Here is a 22760-nt window from a genome sequence, read left to right as displayed (position 1 = left end):
GTTAAATCCATACTAAAAATGTCATGTGTTATTTAAAATGAAGGGTCAAATAATAACCTTTTTTAAAATAAATGATAATAATTAATGTAATAAATGTAATGAAAGTTTGAAAAGATAAATTGATGAAAATCGACCAGAAAGCACAGTAAAACACAAAATTTGACACTTAGGACAGAAAATAGAGTGAGAGGAATAATAAAAGATGACCCAACATATACTTATGGGCATTTCTGTAAATGTGTATGACATTCCTTTTTTTTGACACAATATTTATTTATTTTTAATTTAATATTACAAAAAGACCTTTTTTCTTTCTTTTTTTGTATCTATGAAAGAATCATGTTTATTTAAAATTAACACAATTTAACAATTGTCAAATGTGAAGAAAGAAATTACAGAAAAAAAAATATAATCATCTATATATGCCTGGTTTGCTTATTTCTTTCAAAGTGAATGGGAGTCTTAAAATTGGGCTAAAGGTCACTTTACATGTTATTTTCTGTATCTTTTGAAGTACACCATCTATAATCTAATCATTTCTGGAAAGATTTGTTATTTTTCAGGAAACATTAGAAATATAGTTTCATGAACAATAAAGATATACATCAGGCTCCTTATTCTGTTATTTGGTGTTGTTTTTGTTTTTTTGCGTTTTTTTTTATTTTTTCAAATATTTAAAATTTTTTTTCAACATAACAGTATTTAGTGTTTTTGCACCACACCCAGTGTTCCATGCAATATGTGCCCTCTCTATTACCCACCACCTGGTTCCCCCAACAACCCAACCCCCACCCCTTCAAAACCCTCAGGTTGTTTTTCAGAGTCCATAGTCTCTCATGGTTCATCTCCCCTTCCAATTTCCCTCAACTTCCTTCTCCTCTCCATCTCCCCATGTCCTTCATGTTTTTTGTTATGCTCCACAAATAAGTGAAACCATATGATACTTGACTCTCTCTGCTTGATTTATTTCACTCAGCATAATTTCTTCCAGTCCTGTCCATGTTGCTACAAAAGTTGGGTATTCATCCTTTCTGATGGAGGCATAATACTCCATCATGTATATGGACCACATCTTCCTTATCCATTCATCTGTTGAAGGGCATCTTGGTTCTTTCCACAGTTTGACGACCGTGGTCATTGCTGCTATAAACATTGGGGTAGAGATGGCGCTTCTTTTCACTACATCTGTATAAAAGAACTTTTTTCTAAACCAATATATGATTTACAATATTGAATGATGATATAAAGAACACAGAAAATTAGCATAAATAATCATTAAATTGTATTTTCTTGAAAATACTCAATATTGGGGTGCTTGGGTGGTTCAGTGGATTAAGCCTCAGCCTTCAGCTCAGGTCATGGTCTCAGGGTCCTCGGATGGAGCCCAGCATCAGACTCTCTGCTCAGCAGGGAGCCTGCTTCCTCCTCTCTCTCTGCCTGTCTCTGCCTACTTGTGATCTCTGTCAAATAAATACATAAAAATCTTAAAAAAAAGAAAATACTCAATATTGTCTTGAAAACAATTTCTTGATAATCCTCAAAATGAGGTAGACTGGTATTCTAAATTCACCTTGAGAGAAATTATGATAATATGAGAAGAAATCTAGACAGCCATGCATATAAAATAACATCACGTTTCAAATACTGTTATATATTTTATATGTGAACAATAAATTCTAGGAGATGGAATAAAGCTCTAGATGCATATCCTCAAACATAACATGGTATGTAGCCACGTTGACAGAATGGGAAGGGGAGGCAAAAATGATGATGTAGGAATGGGATGACTCATCATTCACAGTGGCCTGAGTTACAAATCATGGCCTGGTATTTTGGATATTTAGAAATCAAATATTAGAGATGAGCATATTGTTTTAAAAACTGAGAAAGTATTGGGAATAATTGTAAATGTATTTGAAGTATTTTCCCTGGGTGTCAAGAGGCACAGGTTATGGGATCATAATTTTATCCTGTGGTTTGCTGATGCCATTCCATACATTCTTGGGATAATACACTAAAGTGATAAAAAAGTTATTTCAGTTAGTAATTTCCACGTACTCAAATTATTGCAGATGTTCATTTCATAAACTACCTTGAAATACCTACATCATGGTTCTGGGTCTATGTGAAGCAACTGATTTTCAGTTATTGGGTGGTCATGGTAACTTGTAGAGGAAAAACTGGGAGAGCTGGTTGTGTTCATAAGTTAAATAGATATTGCATTTGACACAGAAGCCGCATTAGATATTGAATATCTGTTTATAAATTCTGATCTGTAGAATTATATTTTTATATTAAAATACTTAGATTATTTCCCCATTACTTTAATTTTACTCAATGATGTAAAGAAAACCATTCTATTTACTTTGCAAAAGATTTGCACCTGCTTCAATCTTTTAAACTTCACTAGAACTTTTGGGTCTAGCATCGGCATTACTGACAATAGACAGTGGAGAAAAAGGGAAAGAGATGGTTTCTTAATGAGTTGGAGAACTAAGGCTTGAACCTGAAGGAGGTTCATACATGGCAGAGAAAATAGGACTATACGCTTCCATTGACCATGTCAAGATTGGTGCCAGGAGTTAATTTTATTTAATCCTGACCAAAGTCTCTTGAGGTTGAGACTACATCAATATGAGTGCAGATAGTCGCTGTTGATAAATCAAGTTTCAGAGATTTAAAGGGAATTCTTTGGATTTCTTGTATTAACATAGGTGGTAAATAGATGCAGATATTTATATGTGAAATTTCTATTTAAAAAGAATACTATCATAACACTAAATATTTTAGGCAACAATTAGGAAATAACAAATGGTTATTTTTAACTACGCAGTACTAAATAGAAATTAAAAGAAAATTTAAAAGCTATTAATTAAAAATGCACTATTGAAGAAAGAGTGTGAAGAATATATACATGTTATTTAAGCCCAAGTAGCTTGGTTTAGTGCTTCTATATTGTCATTTCAAGAAATTTCTTGTTTAAATAAGAACTAATTCCTATTCTCCTGAAACTGTTCCAAAAAATAGAAATGGAAGGAAAACTTCCAAACTCATTTTATGAGGCCAGCATCACCTTGATCCCAAAACCAGACAAGGATCCCACCAAAAAAGAGAACTACAGACCAATATCCTTGATGAATACAGATGCAAAAATTCTCACCAAAATACTAACCAATAGGATTCAACAGTACATTAAAAGGATTATTCACCACGATCAAGTGGGATTTATTCCAGGGCTGCAGGGTTGGTTCAACATCCACAAATCAATCAATGTGATACAACACATTAATAAAAGAAAGAACAAGAACCATATGATACTCTCAATAGATGCTGAAAAAGCATTTGACAAAGTGTAGCATCCCTTCCTGATCAAAACTCTTCAACGTGTAGGGATAGAGGGCACATACCTCAATATTATCAAAGCCATCTATGAAAAACCCACCACAAATATCATTCTCAATGGAGAAAAACTGAAAGCTTTTCCGTTAAGGTCAGGAACATGGCAGGGATGTCCATTATCACCACTGCTATTCAACATAGTACTACACGTCCTAGCCTCAGCAATCAGACAACAAAAAGAAATTAAAGGCATCCAAATTGGCAAAGAAGAAGTCAAACTATCACTCCTCACAGATGATATGATACTATACGTGGAAAACCGAAAAGACTCCACTCCAAAAGTGCTAGAACTTGTCCAGGAATTCAGTAAAGTGGCAGGATATAAAATCAATGCACAGAAATCAGTTGCAATTCTGTACACCAACAACAAGACAGAAGAAAGAGAAATTAAGGAGTCAATCCCATTTACAATTGCACCCAAAACTATAAGATACCTAGGAATAAACCTAACCAAAGAAGCTAAGAATCTATATGCAGAAAACTATAAAGTACTCATGAAAGAAATTGAGGAAGACACAAAGAAATGGAAAAATGTTCCATGCTCCTGGATTGGAAGAATAAATACTGTGAAAATGTCTATGCTACCTAAAGCAATCTACACATTTAATGCAATCCCTATCAAAATACCATCCGTTTTTTTCAAAATGGAACAAATGATCCTAAAATTTATATGGAACCAGAAAAGACATCAAGTAGCAAAGGAATATTGAAAAAGAAAGCCAAAGTGGGTGGCATCACAATTCCGGACTTCAAGCTCGATTACAAAGCTGTCATCATCAAGACAACATGGTACTGGCACAAAAACAGACACATAGATCAGTGGAACAGAATAGAGAGCCCAGAAATAGACCCTCCACTCTATGGTCAACTAATCTTTGACAAAGCAGGAAAGAATGTCCAATGGAAAAAAGACAGCCTCTTCAATAAATGGTGCTGGGAAAATTGGACAGCCACATGCAGAAAAATGAAATTGGACCACTTCCTTACACCACACACGAAAATAGACTCAAAATGGATGAAGGACCGCAATGTGAGAAAGGAATCCATCAAAATCCTTGAGGACAACGCAGGCAGCAACCTCTTCGACCTCAGCCACAGCAACATCTTCCTAGGAACATCGGCAAAGGCAGATTTCAGAGATTTAAAGGGAATTCTTTGGATTTCTTGTATTAACCTAGGTGGTAAATAGATGCAGATATTTATATGTGAAATTTCTATTTAAAAAGAATACTATCATAACACTAAATATTTTAGGCAACAATTAGGAAATAACAAATGCTTATTTTTAACTACTCAGTACTAAATAGAAATTAAAAGAAAATTTAAAAGCTATTAATTAAAAATGCACTATTGATGAAACAGCGTGAAGAATACATACACGTTATTTAAGCCTAAGTAGATTGGTTTAGTGCTTCTATATTGTCATTTCAAGAAATTTCTTGTTTCCTCTCATTTTCAGTCTGAATCATATTTTCTCTTGTTCTTGGCAACCATAAAACTTTAATCAACAGTGTAGAAAATACACACATCACTTCCAGATCCTCTCAGTGAACTCTGACCCATGTCCTGCTCCCATACCAAAGTTGCCCTAGGTGGGTTTGCTTACAAAGATCAACCTTCTCTTTATTACCTCCTCTGTAAATTGCTTTGTAAATGTATATATTCAGTTTATTCCTCCATCATAATGTGAAAGTTCCTCTAAATAATGGTATTTATAAATAATTTGCGTATTACCATTTTTATTTTAGTTTAAGAATATTTAATAAGCATTATCTATATTACATATGTTATTTTCCTTGTTTTCCATGTTTGTATTCAATTGCAAATAAAATTTGAAAAACCTCTCACTTTATTGATGCACATATTTACAGAATAAAGCGATTTTTCAAATATAAGATCATTATGATAAAGATTAAATGTGGATTCCAGGTGATGAGAAGTAATTTAGTTAAAACTGTATAGTGATCCAGTGTCAGATCTGAAAATGTGTCCTCTAGATACCAGACAATGAGGAATTTTCTTCTGAAGCAGACAAATCTCAAAGAAGGATCATTGGGATCACTAAATAAGTCTGGTCGCAATCATTTTTGTCGATTGCATAGTTGGAAAAAGAATGTGCATTTAACAAAGAAATTTCTAGTTTTTGCCTAAAATGTTTTAAGAATTCTCAGACTAATCTTTTATAATCATCTGAACGTAAAAAAAAAAAATCGCCAGCAGTTTTCATATAAATTTGGATTGCTTCTTCTCATTTCAAGAACCCTGTCATACTTTTATGTGAACTTTACCAAATTAAGGTTCTTTATGGACCTATAGGGGAAGAGTTCTCTAAAAGACCCATCAGATCTTTTTCCCCAGGACTTCCTTAATAGTACTGGCTGCATGAAGTCCACCTTGGTTCTTTGGAAAATGTGTTCATACTTGTATCTGTATGTCCATAGATAATTATTTTGCATTGCTATTAGTTATCCAGATTTTTCAGTATCGTGAAATGACTTTCCTAGAATGAATCAGATTACTGAGAGGAGAATCCACGGGAATCTAGCCCAGCACAGGTCCCTACAGTATCTCTGCAATTTCATATATGGACTTTTTCATGCCTTCTAATATTTTCACAACAGTTTCTATTAAAATGGACAAACAGTACAGAGTTCAAAATGCTTTAGTGACTTAGGAATTAATGTGCTTCTTAAATATTTAAGTAATGTGTATTTTCATTTGTTTAGATAGATATAGAGCTTGTAATCTTAAGAATTTTATTGTACACAGAGATCTAAAATGCACAGTATTTGTATGTGCATACATCTGTGTGCTTCTATATACACCTTCATGAAATATCACAATAGCAAATCAGCACTGAAAAATAGGTAGGTAGGTAGACAGATGTATGGAGTTATATCTGATTCACCAGTATATACTTTGACTTTGTTTTTTTTTTTTATTTGTTTATTTACAGCATAACAGTGTTTATTGTTTTGGCATCGCACCCAGTGCTCCATGCAGTACGTGCCCTCCCTATTACCCACCACCTGGTTCCTCAACCTCCCACCCCCCCCCCACCCCCCTGCCGGCCCTTCATAACCCTCTGGTTGTTTTTCAGAGTCCATAGTCTCTCATGGTTCATCTCCCTTCCAGTTTCCCTCAACTCCCTCTCCTCTCCATCTCCCCATGTCCTCCATGTTATTTGTTATGCTCCACAAATAAGTGAGACCATATGATCCTTGACTCTCTCTGCTTGACTTATTTCGCTCAGCATAATTTCTTCCAGACTCTGGAAAGAACCAAGATGCCCTTCAACGGATGAATGGATAAGGAAGATGTGGTCCATATACACAATGGAGTAGTATGCCTCCATCAGAAAAGACGAATACCCAACTTTTGTAGCAACATGGACGGGACTGGAAGAAATTATACTTTGACTTTGGATTCAGATTGAAAAGAAGTTTATTTTGCTTTATTGCAAAACAAGCTGCAGATTTTTGGAGCCAATGCTAAATCTAATGCTAGCTGTCACTTACTAGAAATGTAAAAACGGATTAGTGAATCCAACTCTCTGACCTTTACCTCATAAGTATAGCAGATCAAAATCATGAGATATGATCTCACACTTCCTAGAATGCCTGTAATTAATAATTGAAAAAATAATGAGTTTTGGAGAGAATGTGGCGAAAACACAACACTTGAGCACTATTGATTGGACTATATATTACTACAGCCTTTATGGAAATTTGTATAGAAGTTCTTCAAAAAGTTAAAAGTAAAACTCCCATAGTCCCACCTCTGGCTATATACCCAAAGGAAGTAAAATGATATGAAATCAAATTTGAAGCTATACTTTACTCTTGTAATCATTATTGCGGTGTGACTCATAATGGATAAAATATGGAAATTAATTTTACATGTTCATTGACAAATAAATGGAAAAATGAAATAAGAGCAACATTTATGAACCTGGAGGACATTAAAAGGAGTGAAATAAGCCAAACACAGAAAGACAGACACTTACAACAATTACAATTGTATATGAAATCTAGTAGTCCATCTTTAAAAGCAAAGAGTAGAATGGCAATTGTCAGTGACTGAAGGCAGGGAGAAATGGGAAGATGTGGGTGAAATGCTAAGTTTCCAGTGTACATGTTGAATAAGTTCTATTTAGAGCAATTTATATGTAGTTAACAAAATTGTATATTGGAAATTTTCTGTTACTATGGATCTCACCAGTTGGTAGTATTCATACACACACACACACACACACACACACACACACACACACAAGCTAAGTGAATTTGTGGATATGCGCTTTGTAGTGATTATTGGAAAGTGTAAGTATCTTAAATAAAGCTGTGCACCATATATATGTGTGTGTGTGTTTGTCTATTATTCCTAAACAAATCTGAAGAAAAAAAAACAAAAAAATGACAAGACTGAATTATATAATTTATACTGGATACGTCAAATCTGAGTGGCATGAGTGACCCATGCACACTAATTGTGACATTTTTTACTATCTTCACTATTGCCACTAAAATCAACATAGTTACCATCATACATTTTTATCCATACACATATCATCTTTGGATTTCTCAGGGACATTGTTCCCAAAAAGTTTCAAAACACTCATTGATTTTCACAAAGCATCCTACTTTGCTATCACAGATGTAACTATTACTCCACTGGAGACTTAGTGATAGGCAAATAAATTTTTATTTTATGTTTTTATTATTACTTATTTTTTAAGTTAACTTTAAAAAAAGATTGTATTTATTTATTTGACAGAAAGCACAAGCAAAGGGAGCAGGAGAGGGATAAGCAGGCACCCCTCCAACCAGGGAGCCAGATGCACGGCTCACTATCAGGGGCCTGGGATCATGAGCAGAGCCTAAGGCAGAAGTTTAACTCACTTAGCCACCCAGGTGCCCCAAAGACAATTTTTTTAATACCATAGTTAAATACAGAAAGCAGTAAAATCGGGTAAAATTTGTGTTAAAAAAATAATCCTATCCCTTTGGGCCCACCCATTTCCTTCATATATGGACCTGCACATAGAAAAAGTTTACATTTTTTTTTTCCCTTTTTATTTATTTATTTTTTTTTCAGCGTAACAGTATTCATTCTTTTTGCACAACACCCAGTGCTCCATGCAAAACGTGCCCTCCCCATCACCCACCACCTGTTCCCCCAACCTCCCACCCCTGACCCTTCAGAACCCTCAGGTTGTTATAAGAGACTATGGACTCTGAAAAGTTTACATTTTTGAATAAAGATGCAAAGTATGTAAAAAACTTTAAACTGATGCAAACAAAAACAAAAACAAAGGAAAACCAAGGCAGAGGAAGGTGTTTAAACTTTCCTTGACTTGTTGGAATGGTGATAACAGAGAGCCTTTTTTTTTTTAATATTTTATTTATTTGACAGAGAGAAATCACAACTAGGCAGAGAGGCAGGCAGAGAGAGAGGAGAAAGCAGGCTCCCTGCGGAGCAGAGAGCCCGATGCAGGGCTTGATCCCAGAACCCTGGGATCATGACCTGAGCCGAAGGCAGAGGTTTTAACCCACTGAGCCACCCAGGTGCCCCGGTAACAGAGAGCTTTATGAGGGAATCTGTAGGGAAGGAGGGCAAACAAATTCTCCACTTAATAAAAAGTAAAAAAACCAAACCAAACCAAACCAAACCAAAACAAAGCTTTAAAATCGATCCCTGGTTGTAGACAAGTTCTCCAAAACCAGTAGCTGGCACCCCTGCAACAAACAAAGAGGGAGAAAATTTCCTGGGTTATCTCAACAATCAGGTCCTTTTCCTCTGCTGACGGTACTAGGGGGTTTCCGGACTGTACTCAGTTGGGTCGCCAGTGCAGGGGCTGCGCAGGCTGACCAAGCTGACCAGTCTGCTCCCTTCCTGATGTTGGGCTCCTGTGGGTCACCACAGCTGCTCCCTCCTACCCCGCTGCCCCCTCCCGCCTGGCCTGCCACCTGCTCCACCCAGAGGCCAGCCCCATCTCTGTGGCAGCTGAAGCTGTGCCCCTGCCCCTGGAGGCCTGGTCCATCTGGCCTTCAGTGGAGGGTCTCCTGGCCCCCGAGGCCTCTCCCGCTCTCCTGTGGCCTCGCTGCTCTTCCTGAAGGAGAAGCCCCTCCACCAGAAAGACTTCTGAAAGGAAAAGTGCTTCTTCCTATTTCTCGGGCTCTCTCGCTGCTGGGTTAGTGCAGGGCTGGTCTCTGGCCTTTGGGGGAGACATCCAGCAGGGGACCAAGGCGGCCTCCCTGTCAAAGCGCACAGCCTAGCATGTCTTGGCGGCCTCCCCGCTCCCAGGGCTCCTCCTTCTTGGCGAGGTAGCCTGACTTCAGGGGTAACCATGGAGGCTCCTCCTTCTTGGCCACGGGTGGGACCCCGCCCTGCTGCCAGCAGCCATGGGCTCCTCCAGGTCTGGGCTCCAGCACTGCCCTTGGCCTGCAGCTCATCCTTTGGAGCCTGGCTAGGCCGGGATTGGGAGAGGTGGCGCCTTTACCTGCGGGTGATGGGACTGGTGGGGAAATGGAAGGGGTGCATGACAGCGCCAGGAATAATGGGACACTGGAAATAACAGGGGGAGGCTTAGTGTTTTTTTTTGTTGTTGTTTTGTTTTGTTTTTGTTTTTGTTTTTTTAATAAACATTCTTAGGATGTATTTTGTGAGGCAGATTTACAACACTACTGTCTTGATTAAGAAGGAAAGGGGGAAAAAACACACAGAAAAAAACAATACCCACATTTTCTAAGAGATCATAGTCTTAGGAGTTAATTTAAACCACAGGAACTTTTCACCTATCTCATCTTAGCTGTACCAGTCAGTGATAATATGCCTCTTTCAAATTCAATTATTTTACTAAAAATACCTTGGTTTGGACAAATTCTCACATTTGCAGGTCCATTACCATTCATACATGTGCTGTGTATTTTGTCAGAGAATTATAATTATTTAGTGACTGTATTTACGTGAATATAGTATTAAGTGTAGACCTTAGTTTAATTTACCATAAATAGAGAAAAGAAGTGCATTGATGATTGTAGATGTCAGCCATTGATTAAAATATCAATTCCACTATATTTACTACCATTTTACAGTAGAATACAAGGTACAACAACAATTCTTTCAAGAATTCTATAATGTTTTGTCTAAGGCTTAAAGAGAATTTCATTTTTTTTAAACACACAAGTATGTAAAAATTTATTTACTTTTTAACATTTAATTATATATCTATATGAAAATATGGAATATATAAAATCTATAAAATATGGATATTTTAATAGACTTTATAGCAAAATAAGATTTTCCTTTGAATGGTCATTGTTAATTAAAGATTTTTTTTTTATTTATTTGACAGAGAGAGATCACAAGTAGGCAGAAAGGCAGGCAGAGAGAGTGAGAGGGAAGCAGGCTCCCTGCTGAGCAGAGAGCCCGATGCAGGACTCGATCCCAGGACCCTGAGATCATGACCTGAGCCGAAGGCAGCGGCTTAAACCATTGAGCCACCCAGGCGCCCGGCCATTGTTAATTAAATGCTTAAATCTATCCATTGTTGGGGTCGCTGGGTGGCTCAGTGGGTTAGGCCTCTGCCTTCAGCTTGGGTCATAATCTCAGGGTCCTGAGATAGAGCCCTGAATTGGGCTCTCTGCTCAGCGTAGAGCCTGCTTCTCCCTCTCTCTATGCCTGTCTCTCTGTCTATTTGTGATCTCTCTCTGTCAAATAAAAAAAATTCTTTAAAAAAATCTATCAATTGTTAATTCTAATATTTTATTAAATAGTTTCTTTATTGATTCTAATCAAAATTATCTTAAGCATTTAAATGATAAGTAACAATAAAAATACCCATAAGACATGTACCCTTTGTTATCATGCATAGTTACAAACATACTGGTTTCTCAAGCTGATATTGGTCCTCCCATCATCCTATCAATGAAGTCATTTTTCTGAATAGAGTATTTTTCAAACCACTGTGTATACTTTGCTCTCATCCCTGCTCTTGCCATTTTAGATAACTCCATAAAGACTCATGATCTGGGGACATCTTTGGAGATTAAGGAGAATACTTGATGTTTTATGAGTGTATTCACTCATAAACTCACTCAGTGTGAGAAGTGAATACAATTCTCATGTCTCATTCACTGAGATATGAGTAACATTAAAATAGCAATTGCTCATCATATCTCTAGGACAAAATTTAGAAACAAGTTCTGATAATTTGTGTAGCTGTTTTAATAGTTGAGTTCAAGTTTATTCAGTGGGTAAACAAATATATTTATTCAGATCTTGAATATTATGTCTCTCATGTATAACTTCTTTCTTTATTGTGGCTATTAATTCCTTATTGAATATATCATTTGCAAATATCTTCTCCCAATCAGAAGTTATGTTGATTGTTCGCTTGGCTGTGCAGAAGCTTTTTATCTTGAGAAACAGTAGTTCATTTTTCTTTTGATTCCCTTGCCTTTAGAGACCTGTGTTGCAGGAAGTTACTGTGGCTGAGGTTGAAGAGTTTGCTGCCTGGGGTTCTCCTCTAGGATTTTGAAGGATTCCTCTCTCTCACTGGGGTTTTTCATCCATTTTGGATTTTTTGTTACATGTGGTAGATGAGAATGGGCCAGTGTCGTCCTTCTGCATGTGACTGTCCAATTTTTCCAGCATCATTTATCAAAGACATTGCCTTTTTTTCCATTGGATATTCTTCCCTGCTTTATTAAAGATCAGTTGGCCTTAGAGTCAAGGGTTTTTTTTCTGGGCTCTCTGTTCTATTCCATTGAGTGATACATCTGTTTTTGTGTCACTAACATGCTGTCTCGATGATCACAGCTTTGTAAACTTGCTTGCAAACAGAAATTGTGATGCCCCAAGCTTTGGTATTCTTTTTCAACAATCCCCGGGCAATTAGGGGTTTTTCTGGCTACATGCAAATTTTAGGATTGCTTGTTTTAGCTCTGGGAAGAATATCAAGTTTATTTTGATAGGGATTGCATTGAATGTGTAGATTGATCTGGGCAGCTTAGACGTTTTCACAATGTTTTTCTTCCAATCTATGAGCATAGAAGTTGTTCCACCTCTTTGTGTCTTCCTCAGTTTCCTTCATAAGTCTTCTGTAGTTTCTATGGTACAGATCCTTGACCTCTTAGATTAGGTTTATTCATAGGTATCTTATGGTTTTGAATGCTATAGTAAATGGAATTGAAACCTTACTCTTTCTCCATTCAGATTGTTAGTATATAGAAAAGCAACTGATTTCTGTGCATTCGTTTTGAGTCCTTCATGTTGCTGAATTGCTGTTATTTCATGTAATTTAGGGGTGGAGTCTTTTGGGATTTTCTCATAAAGTATATTGTCATATGCAAAGAGAGAGTTTGACTTCTTTGCCAGTTTGAATCCATTATCTTTTTGTTGTACAAATGCTGAGGCTAAGACTTCTAATACTCTGTTGAACAAAAGTGGTGAGAATGGGAATCCCTGTCATGTTCCTGACCCAAAGGGAAAAGCTCTCAGATTTTTCCCATTGAGAATGACATTTGCTGTGGGTTGTTCAGAGATGGCTTTGATGAAACATGTGCCTTCTAACCCTATATTTTGAGGAGTTTTCATCTGGAAAGGATGTTGTATTTTGCCAAATGATTTTTCTGCATCAGTTGAGAGGATGATATGGTTCTTGTCATTCTTTTGTTAATATGATCTATCACATCGATGCACTTGTCTATGTTGAACCTTCCTTGCATCTCAGGAATTGATCTCCCTTCATCATGAATAGCTCTTTTAACATTCCATGGGATCTTGCTGGCTAGTACCTTGCTGAGTATTCTGGCATTCTTGTTCATCAAGACTATTGGTCTGTAATTCTCCTTTCCAGTGGGGTGTCTGCTTTTGGATCAAGCTAATGGTCGCCTCATAAAATGAGTTTGGACACTATCCATCCCTTCCTTCCTTGCTTTCTTTCTTTTTTTTGAAACAGCTTCAGTAGAAGAGGTATGATTTATTCTTTCAATGTTTGGTAGAATTTCCCTGGGAAGCTATCTCGCCCTGGAATCTAGATTTTTTGGGAGCTTTGTGATCACTGCTTCAATTTCCATGCTGGTTATGGGTCGGCTCAGATTATCTATTCTTTCCTGTTTTGGACTTGGTAGATTACAAGTTTCCATGAATGCATCTATTTCTTCCAGATGGCCTAATTTGTTGCTGTATAGTTGCTGATGATATGTTCTAAGAATTCTCTGTTTCTCTTACATTGGTCATGATCTCTCCCTTTTATTATTACTATGAATCAAACATAATGCCTGTTATTTTCTACACTTATATTTAAGCCATGATGGATGAGTTGAGAGTAGCATTTGCTCTATTGCCACGTGGTCTGAGTTACCCACAACTGTGACCTTCATGGGGTCTAATGGCCAATGTCTTCATTAATATCCATGTAAGTGTTTTAATTAACGGTGCCTCTAAGTGGCACATTTAGCTTTGCGTTGGTTGAGACTTTCAGCCTCACCATGACCTTCAGTATAAATACAGCTCAAATATTATCTTTTCATCTTGTAGGACAGTTTACTTGTTTTCCTTTAAAACATGGTTTCCAGGTGATAATATCAGTCAGGGGTGAAACTGAGAAAGCCAACAATAACTGATCAGCTGACCTGTGTGTTGCTTGGTCACCAGAATGAGGCTAATCTGAGAAATCCCCAATGACTGGCCAGGGCATAGTGATTAATTTGCATGGTGGTGACATCACAGGAAGAAGGCATTGTGATGTCCTGGGGCAGTTATAAAAGCTTGGCAACAGCACAGGCTGCCGTGTGGAGAGAGATGGCAGTTCAGTCACTGCTCTTCCTGCTCTTCCTTGACTTCTCTGCCCTGTTCCCTGCCCCTGCCCATAGCAAGCCCCTGCTCATTCCTCCTGTCCTGGGCCTCTCTCCGATACTCTACACACCACCTTCATATCAGCACCTATGTCTGTGCCCCTCTGTGGTCCTGAGAGGCCTCAAATCTGTGCATTGTGTTTCCTAGACACATTTATCTTGGCATTGGTTGAGTTATAAATCATGGCATGGTATTTCGGATTTAGGAATCAAGATGAGAGATGAGTGTATTATTTTAAAAAACTGAGGAAGGGGGCGCTGGGTGGCTCAGTGGTTTAAAGCCTCTGCCTTTGGCTCAGGTCATGATCTCAGGGTCCTGGGATCAAGCCCAACATTGGGCTCTCCGCTCAGTGGGAGCCTGCTTCTCCCTCTTCCTCTGCCTGCCTCTCTGGCTACTTGTGATCTCCGTCTGTCAAATAAATAAATAAAATCTTTAAAAAATGAGGAAGTACTGGTAAAAATTGTAAGTGGGTTTGAAGTATCTGCCTTGGATATCAAGAGGCATAGGTTGTGGGACCATCAATTTATCCTATGGTCTGTTGATGCAATGTCCATGCATTCTTGGAATAATATCCTAAAGTCATAAAAAAGTTATTTCACTTAGTAATTTACATGTTCTCAAATTATTGCAGATGTTCATCTCCTAATCTACTGGGAAATACCTACATCAGGGTTCTGGGTTTATGTGAAGGAGTTTATTTTCAATTATTGGGTGGTCACTGTCAACTCGCAGAGGAAAAACTGGGAAAGCTGGTTGTGTTTATAGTTAAAGAGCTACTGCATCTGACACGGAAGTCGCTTTAGATATTGAATATCTGGTTCCAAACCCTAATATGAAGAATTATATTTTCATGTAAAAATAATGAGATTATTTCTCCGTTATTTTAACTTTACCCAATGGCATTATGGAAGCCAGTCTACTTACTTTGCAAAAGATTTGCATCTGCTTCAAGCATTGAAACTTCACTCGAAGTTCTGGGTCTGGCCTCAGCATTACTGTCAATAGGGAGTGGAGTAAAAGGGAAAGAGATGGTTTCTTAGTCAGGTGGAGAATGAAGGCTTGAACCTGAAGAAGGTCCATACATGGCAGAGAGGATAGGACTATACACTTCTGTTGACCATCTTCTCAGGGTGGAACCTACCATATGTGAGATTGATGCCAGGAATTTATTTTATTTATTCCTGACCAAAGTCTCTTCAGTTTGATACAACCATCAATATGAATACAGAGAGTTGCTGATGATAAATCAAGTTTCAGAAATTTAAGGGAATTCATTGGATTTCCTGTCTTAACACAGATAGTAAATAGATGCAGGTATTTATATATTAAATTTGTATTTAAAAAGAATCCTATCTTCGCACTAAATATTTTAGGCAACAATTATGAAATAAAATTGGTCGTTTTTAACTGCTCAAAAGTAAATAGAAATTAAAAGAAAAGTATTAAACCTATTAATTAAACATGTACCAGAGATGAAACAGAGTCAAGAATTTATACAAGTTATCTATGCCTCAATAAATTGCTTTGTTTCTTCTATATTGTCATTTCAAGATATTTCTTGTTTCCTATCTATTTCAGTCTTAATCTTATTTTCTCTTGTTCCCTGCAATAATACAGCTTTGATCAATAGTGTAGAGAATACACACATCACTTCCAGATCCTCTCAATGAACTCTGATCCATGTCCTGCCCCAATACCAAAGTTGCCCTACGTGGTTGTGCTTACAAAGATCAAACTCCTCTTTATTATCTCCCCTGTAAATTGCTTTGTAAATGTATATATTCAGTTTATTCCTACTTCACAATGAGAAAAGTCCTCGAAATAATGTAACTTATACATAATTTGCATATTACCATTTTGAATTTAGTTTAATATAATTTAATAAGCATTATCAATATTACAGATATTCTTTTTCCTAGGTTTCAAATGTTCCTATTCAATTGCAAATAAGACTTGAAAAACCTCTCACTTTATTGATTCACATATTTACAGAATAAAGTGATTTTTCAAATATAGGATCATTATAAAGATTAAATGTGGATCCCATGTGATGAGAATTAATTTGGTTCAAACTATATATGATCCGTTGGCAAATCTAGAAATGTGTTCTCTAGATACCGGACAATGTAGAATTTTATTCAGAAGCAAACGAATCTCAAAAAAAGATCATTCAGATCACTAAATAAGTCTGGTCACAATCCATTTTGTCTGATTATTGCATAGTTGCAAGCAGAATGCGCCTTTAACAAAGAAATTTCTATCATTTTCCCTAAAATTTTATAAGAAATATCAGACTAAATTTTAATAAGCATCTGAATTTAAAAAACAAAAATCACCAATTTTCATATAAATTTGGGTTATTTCTTCTCTTTTCAAGAACTCTGTCATACTTTTGTGTGAACTTTATCAAAATAAACTTCTTTACCCACCTATGGGGGAAGAGTTCTCTAAAAGACCTAGCAGACTTTTTCCACAGGACTTCCATGAACCTACTGGCTGCTCAAAGCATACCTCAGTACTTTGAAAACTTTGTTCATACTTGTATCTGCATGCCCATAGATATTAATTATTTTGCATTGCTATCCGTTACCTAGCTTTCATGGTATTATGAAATGACTTCCCTAGAATGTATCAGGTTGCCGAGAGGGCAATCCTCTGGAGTCTAGCCAAGCACAGTTCCCTGCAGTATCTCTGCAATGAGTCATACATGAAATTTTTCATGCCTTCTAATGTTTCGACAACAGTTTCTGTTAAAAAGAAAACAACTTATTTGTGAAGCATAACAAATAACATGGAGGACATGGGGGGATGGAGAGAAGGGAGTTGAGGGAAACTGGAAGGGGAGATGAACCATGAGAGACTATAGACTCTGAAAAACAACCTGAGGGTTTTGAAGGGGCGGGGGTGGGGGTGGGAGGTTGGGGAACCTGGTGGTGGGTAATAGGGAGGGCACATATTGCATGGAGCACTGGGTGTGGTGCAAGAACAATGAATACTGTTACGCTGAAAGGAAATTTAAAAAAAGGAAAAAAAAAGCAAGAAGACAAACAGCAGAGTTCAGAAAGCTTTCATGACTTAGGGATTAAGACTCATTTAAAATAGTTAACCAATGTCTATTTTTCATTTGTTTAGATGGTTATAAAGCTTGTGATCATAAGGATTTCATTGTACACAGAGATCTAAAATGTATAGTATTCGTATGTGCCTATATCTGTGTGTTTCTGTATATATATCGTCATGAAATATCACATCAGAGAATCAGTACTGATAAATAGGTAAGTAGGTAGAGAGATATATGGAGAGATATCTGATTTATCAGCATATACTTTGTCTTTAGATTCAGACTGAAGAGAAGTTTATTTTGCTTTATTGTAAAACATGCTGCAGATTTTTGGAGCCAATGTTAGATCTAATGCTAGCTGTCACTTACTAGAAATGTAAACATGGATTAATGAATTCAACTCTTTGAGCCTTTAACTCATCAGAAGAGCAGATCAGAATCATGAGATATGATCTCACATTTCTTGGAATGATTGTTATCAATAATTGAACAAAATGATGTCTGTTGGAGTGGATGCAGATAAAAAACAACACTTGAGAACTATTGATGGGAATATAAATTGGTACAGCCATTATGGAAAATAGTATAGAAGTTTTTCAAACAGTTGAAAGTAAAACTATCCTAAGTTCCAACAATCCCACTTCTGGATATCTATGCAAAGGACATAAAATGATATGAAATCAAATTTGAAACTATACTTTACTCGTGTAATCATTATTGCAGTGTGACTCACAATAGCTAAAATGTGGAAATTAATTTGACATATTCATTGACAAATGAATGGAAAAATGAAATAAAAGTATCATGGATGAACCTGGAGGTCATTGAGAGAAGTGAAATAAGCCAAACATAGAAAGACAAACACTTTATAATTACAATTGTAAATGAAATCTAAAAGTCAATCTTTAGAAGAGTAGAATGGGAATTGTCAGTGACTAAAGGCAGGGAAAATTGGGAAGATGTGGGTCAAATGCTAAGTTTCCAGTATACATGTTGAATAAGTTATATTACAGCAATTTATATATAGTTAACAACATGGTATATTGGAAATTTCCTGTTACTGGAGATCTCCCCAGTTGGTGGTATTCTTACACACACACACACACACACACACACACACACCACATACACAAGCTAAGTGAATTGGTGGATATGCACTTTGTAGTTATTAGGAAGCGTAATTCTTTTTTTTAAATATTTTATTTATTTGACAGAGAGAAATCACAATTAGGCAGAAAGGCAGGCAGAGAGAGAGGAGGAAGCAGGCTCCCCGTGGAGCAGAGAGCCTGATGTGGGCCTCGATCCCAGGACTCTGGGATCATGACCTGAGCCAAGGGCAGAGGCTTTAACCCACTGAGCCACCCAGGTGCCCCAGGAAGTGTAATTCTTAAATGAAACTGTGTACCTTATATATATGGAATATTTGTCAATTATACCTAAATAAATCTGAAGAAAAGGCAAAAAAAAATGACAAGACTAAATGGGATAGTTTATACTGGATGTGTCAAATCTGAGTGGCATGAGTGACCCATGCACAGTAGCTGTGATATTTTTTTTACCATCTTCACCATTGCCACTAAAATCAGCATAGTAACCATCATACATTTTTTATCCATACACATGTCATCCTTGCATTTCTCAGGGACTTTGTTCCCGAAAAATTTCAGTACACTCATTGGTTTTAATAAAGTATCCAACTTTGCTCTATTATTATTGCTATCACTATGACTGCACTGGAAAATTAGTGACAGGCAAAGAAAATTATATTTCATTTTCTTATTTTTACTTATTCTTAAAATTAACTTAAAAAAAGAAAAAGATTGTCTTTGTTTCACAGAAAGCACAAGCAAAGGGAGCAGGAGAGAAGTAAGCAGGCACCGCACCAACCAGGAAGCCAGATGCAGGGCTCACTATCAGGACCCTGGCATCATGAGCTGAGCCTAAGGCAGAAGTTTAACCAACTTAGCCACCCAGGGCCCCAAGGACATTTTTTTTTTAAATATTCTAGCTAAGTACAGAAAGTAGTACAACTAGGTAAATTTTATAAGAAATCATCCTATCACTTTGGGCACACCCATCTCCTTCATATATAGGCATGTCCATAGATTGACAAAGTTTATATTTTAGAACAAAGATGCAAAATATGCAAAAAAATTAATAATGATTCAAAATTTAAAAACAAAAAAGAATCACAGCAGAGGAAGGTGTTTAAGTTCTCCCGGACCTGTTGGAACGGGGTAACAGTGTGATTTAGGATGGGATCTGTGGGGAAGGAGGGGGAACCAAATCTGTCACTTAAAAAAGAAAAAAGAAAAAAAAAAAGACATCCTTGAAATCAATCCCTGATTGTAGACAAGTTCTCCAAAACCGGTATCTGGCACCCCTGCAACAAACTTGAGAAAAGTTCTTGGATTATCTCAACAATTGGGCCCTTTTCCTTGATGCATCCACCATGGGGCTTCTGGACTGCAGTTGGCTGAGCCTCCTGTGTGGGGGGCTGTGCAGGCTGACCAGGATCACCTGACTCTCCCCGCCTTTTTGGGCTGGAACTCCTGTGGGTCACCCCTGCAGCCCTCATTCTGCACAGCCCACCCCATGCCCAGCACCAATGCCAGCTCCCCCAGGCCAGACCCATCTCTGAAGCAGATGGAGCAGTGCCTCTGGAAGTCAAGTCCACACCACGCCCTCCCAGATCTGCCGCCACCTGCTCCCAGAGGCAGTGCCCATCTCTGTGGAGGCGGGAGTGGTGCCCCTGGAGGTTGGTCCTCAGAGACTCTGGCCTCACCGGTGGCTCCCCCTCCCCAGCCGCTTTCCCGCAGTCTTCCTGCTCTGCCTGAAGGAGAAGCTGCTCCCCTGGAAAGACTCCTGGAAGGAAAAGCACTTCTTCCAATTTCTCGGGGTCTTACTGCTGGGTGAGCCCCAATCCATTCCACAGCCTTGTGGGGAGACTTCGAGGAGGCGGCTCAGGTGGTCTCCCCATCAGCGGCACAGCCTAGCCCGTCTTGCTGGCCTCACCCTAGGGCATCACAATGCCTTCTTGTGATGTCACCACCATGCCCTGGTGAATCACCCAGGCACTCACAAATTTGTCTCATTCAGGTGGCCAGTCACCACGTAGCTCAGCTGGCCAATGACCAAGGGCTTTTTCAGTGACCCTTCTGACATCATCGAATGGAAAACAGGTTAACTTTCTTTCAGGATGAAAAATTCATCTTTGGGATGTATTTATAGTGAAGTTCATGGTGAGGCCGAAAGACTCAACCAGTATAAAGCAAAATGTGTCACTCAGCGTCACCATTCCCTGAAATGCTATCGCCAGTATTCATGAAGACACGGACCATTAAACCCCATGAACTGTCACACTTCATGGGTAAGTTCATAATATGATGCTACTTTCCACTCCTCCATTAAAGCTTAAATATAAATGTAGAAAATGATAGCTATTATGTTTGCTACGTCTTCCCAAAATAAACTTAAACCAAGAAAGGATGATGCTGTGTCCCAAGTCATTACCTTCTGCCAAAACAATATTTAGCTCTCATAGACGGGGGAGAACAAAATCCAGCCTGTCAGCAGGTTCACTGTCTTCATGTCTAGCTTCCAACACAAAGCAGTGGGAGGAGGACTTAAGTTTGTCTCCTCCCTCAAATACAAGTCAATATTTATCAGGTCATTCAGAACACACAATAAATGAATCAGAGATCTGAGAAAAAAAATGCTGCAGGTCTATAAGTAGAAAAGGGCCCACCATTCGGAAGGGAGGTGGTGTTCAGATTTGAATCTGGTGTTATATAGCTTAGGGGTGGGAACCTGCCTGGGGAAGCTACCACAAAGTCTTCTTAGCAGCAGATCAGAAAATGGTAACATTTAGAAGTCTGCTGCTGTGGGGGTGTCCCTGGCTTAAAAATGCTCAGGTAGGGAAGCCAGGTGGAATCCTGAGTGTGACAAGATTGGTCTCAGGATCCCTGGGGTGACATGAAAATGGGTGCTGCCTGAGTATGACAGAATTCCCAGACTTAAAAAAGTTAAAAACAAACAAACAAAAAACAAAACAGAAAAACAAAACAAAACAAAAAACAAAACAAAACGAAACAACAATAAAAAAAACCCTACCTTACCACCAAGCTTTAGGAGCAGGAAACCTGCCTGAGAAGAGAGTGTCTAGATGCCAGTTTTCTGCTCTGTGTTGACATAAACTGCTTGCTACTGCATGGTTGTAGGATTGTTTTCCAGGGATAGGGAGGCAAAAGGCAGAAGCATAGGAGATCTGCTATGAGAGGAACCACACATTTCCATGCTAAACATTTGGACATCGGTGGTGAGAGTGGACAAACCTGGTGTGTTTCCGAACGTAGGGGAAAATCAGTCTTTCTCTGTTGAGGATTATATCTATTGTGGGTCTTTCATATATAGTCTTTATGATGTTGAGTTATATTCCCTCTCTTTCTACGTGGTAGCGAGTTTTTTCAAAGAAGATGCAGTATTTTGTGAAATGCTTTTTCTGCATCTATGGAGAATGTCATATGGTTCTTGCGTTTGTTTTTTATTTTATTTTTTGCCCATTTTTTAATGTGGTCTATCCCATTGATTGACTTGCTGAGGTTGAGTCACTTTTCAGTGCAGGAATAAATCCCTCATGGTCATGTTGAATAATCCTTTAAATGTACCATTGGATCCTGTTGGCTAGTATCTTGGTGAGACTATATGCATCCTTGTTCATCAGGGATACTGGTCTGTAATTCTTTTTAGAGGGCATCCTTCTGTGGTTTTGGCCTCAAGGCAATGCTGGTCTCATAGAAGGAGTTTGCTGTTTTCCTTTTTTCTATTTTTTTTTATACTTTCAGAAATATGGGCATTAATTCTTATTTTATTACTTGGCAGAATTCCCCTGGGAAGCCATTTCTCTCTGGATACTTTTTGGGAAACTTGGTAACTAATTCAGTTTTTTCCCCTTTTTGCTGGTTTTGGGTCTGCTTAGGTTTTCTGTTTCTTCCTCATTGAATTTTGGTAGATTATGTTTCAAGGACTGTATCCATTTATTTCAGCTTGCCCAGCTTTTTGGCATGTATTCGCTCATAATATTTCCATATGATTGTTGCATTTATTGGGTTTTGCTGTGTTTTCTCCTCTCTTGTTTATGCTTTTATTTATCTGGGTCCTTTCTCTTTTATTTTTGGTAAACCTGATTAGAGGTTTAACAATCTTATTAATTCTTTCAAAGAACCAGTTCCTAGTCACATTTCTCTGTTCTTTTCTTTAATTTCTGTTTCTTTGCTTTCTGCTCAGATCTTTTTTTTAAGGTTTTATTTATTTATTTGACAGAGATCACAAGTAGGCAGAGAGGCAGGCAGAGAGAGAGGAAGGGAAGCAGACTCCCTGTTGAGCAGAAAGCCCGATGTAGAACTCAGTACCAGGACCCTGGTATCATGACCTGAGC

This window comes from Meles meles, chromosome 3 (genome assembly GCF_922984935.1).
Source record: "Meles meles chromosome 3, mMelMel3.1 paternal haplotype, whole genome shotgun sequence".
Lineage (NCBI taxonomy): Eukaryota > Metazoa > Chordata > Mammalia > Carnivora > Mustelidae > Meles > Meles meles.
The sequence above is the reverse complement of the archived record's forward strand: the minus strand, read 5'-3'. Positions refer to the sequence as shown.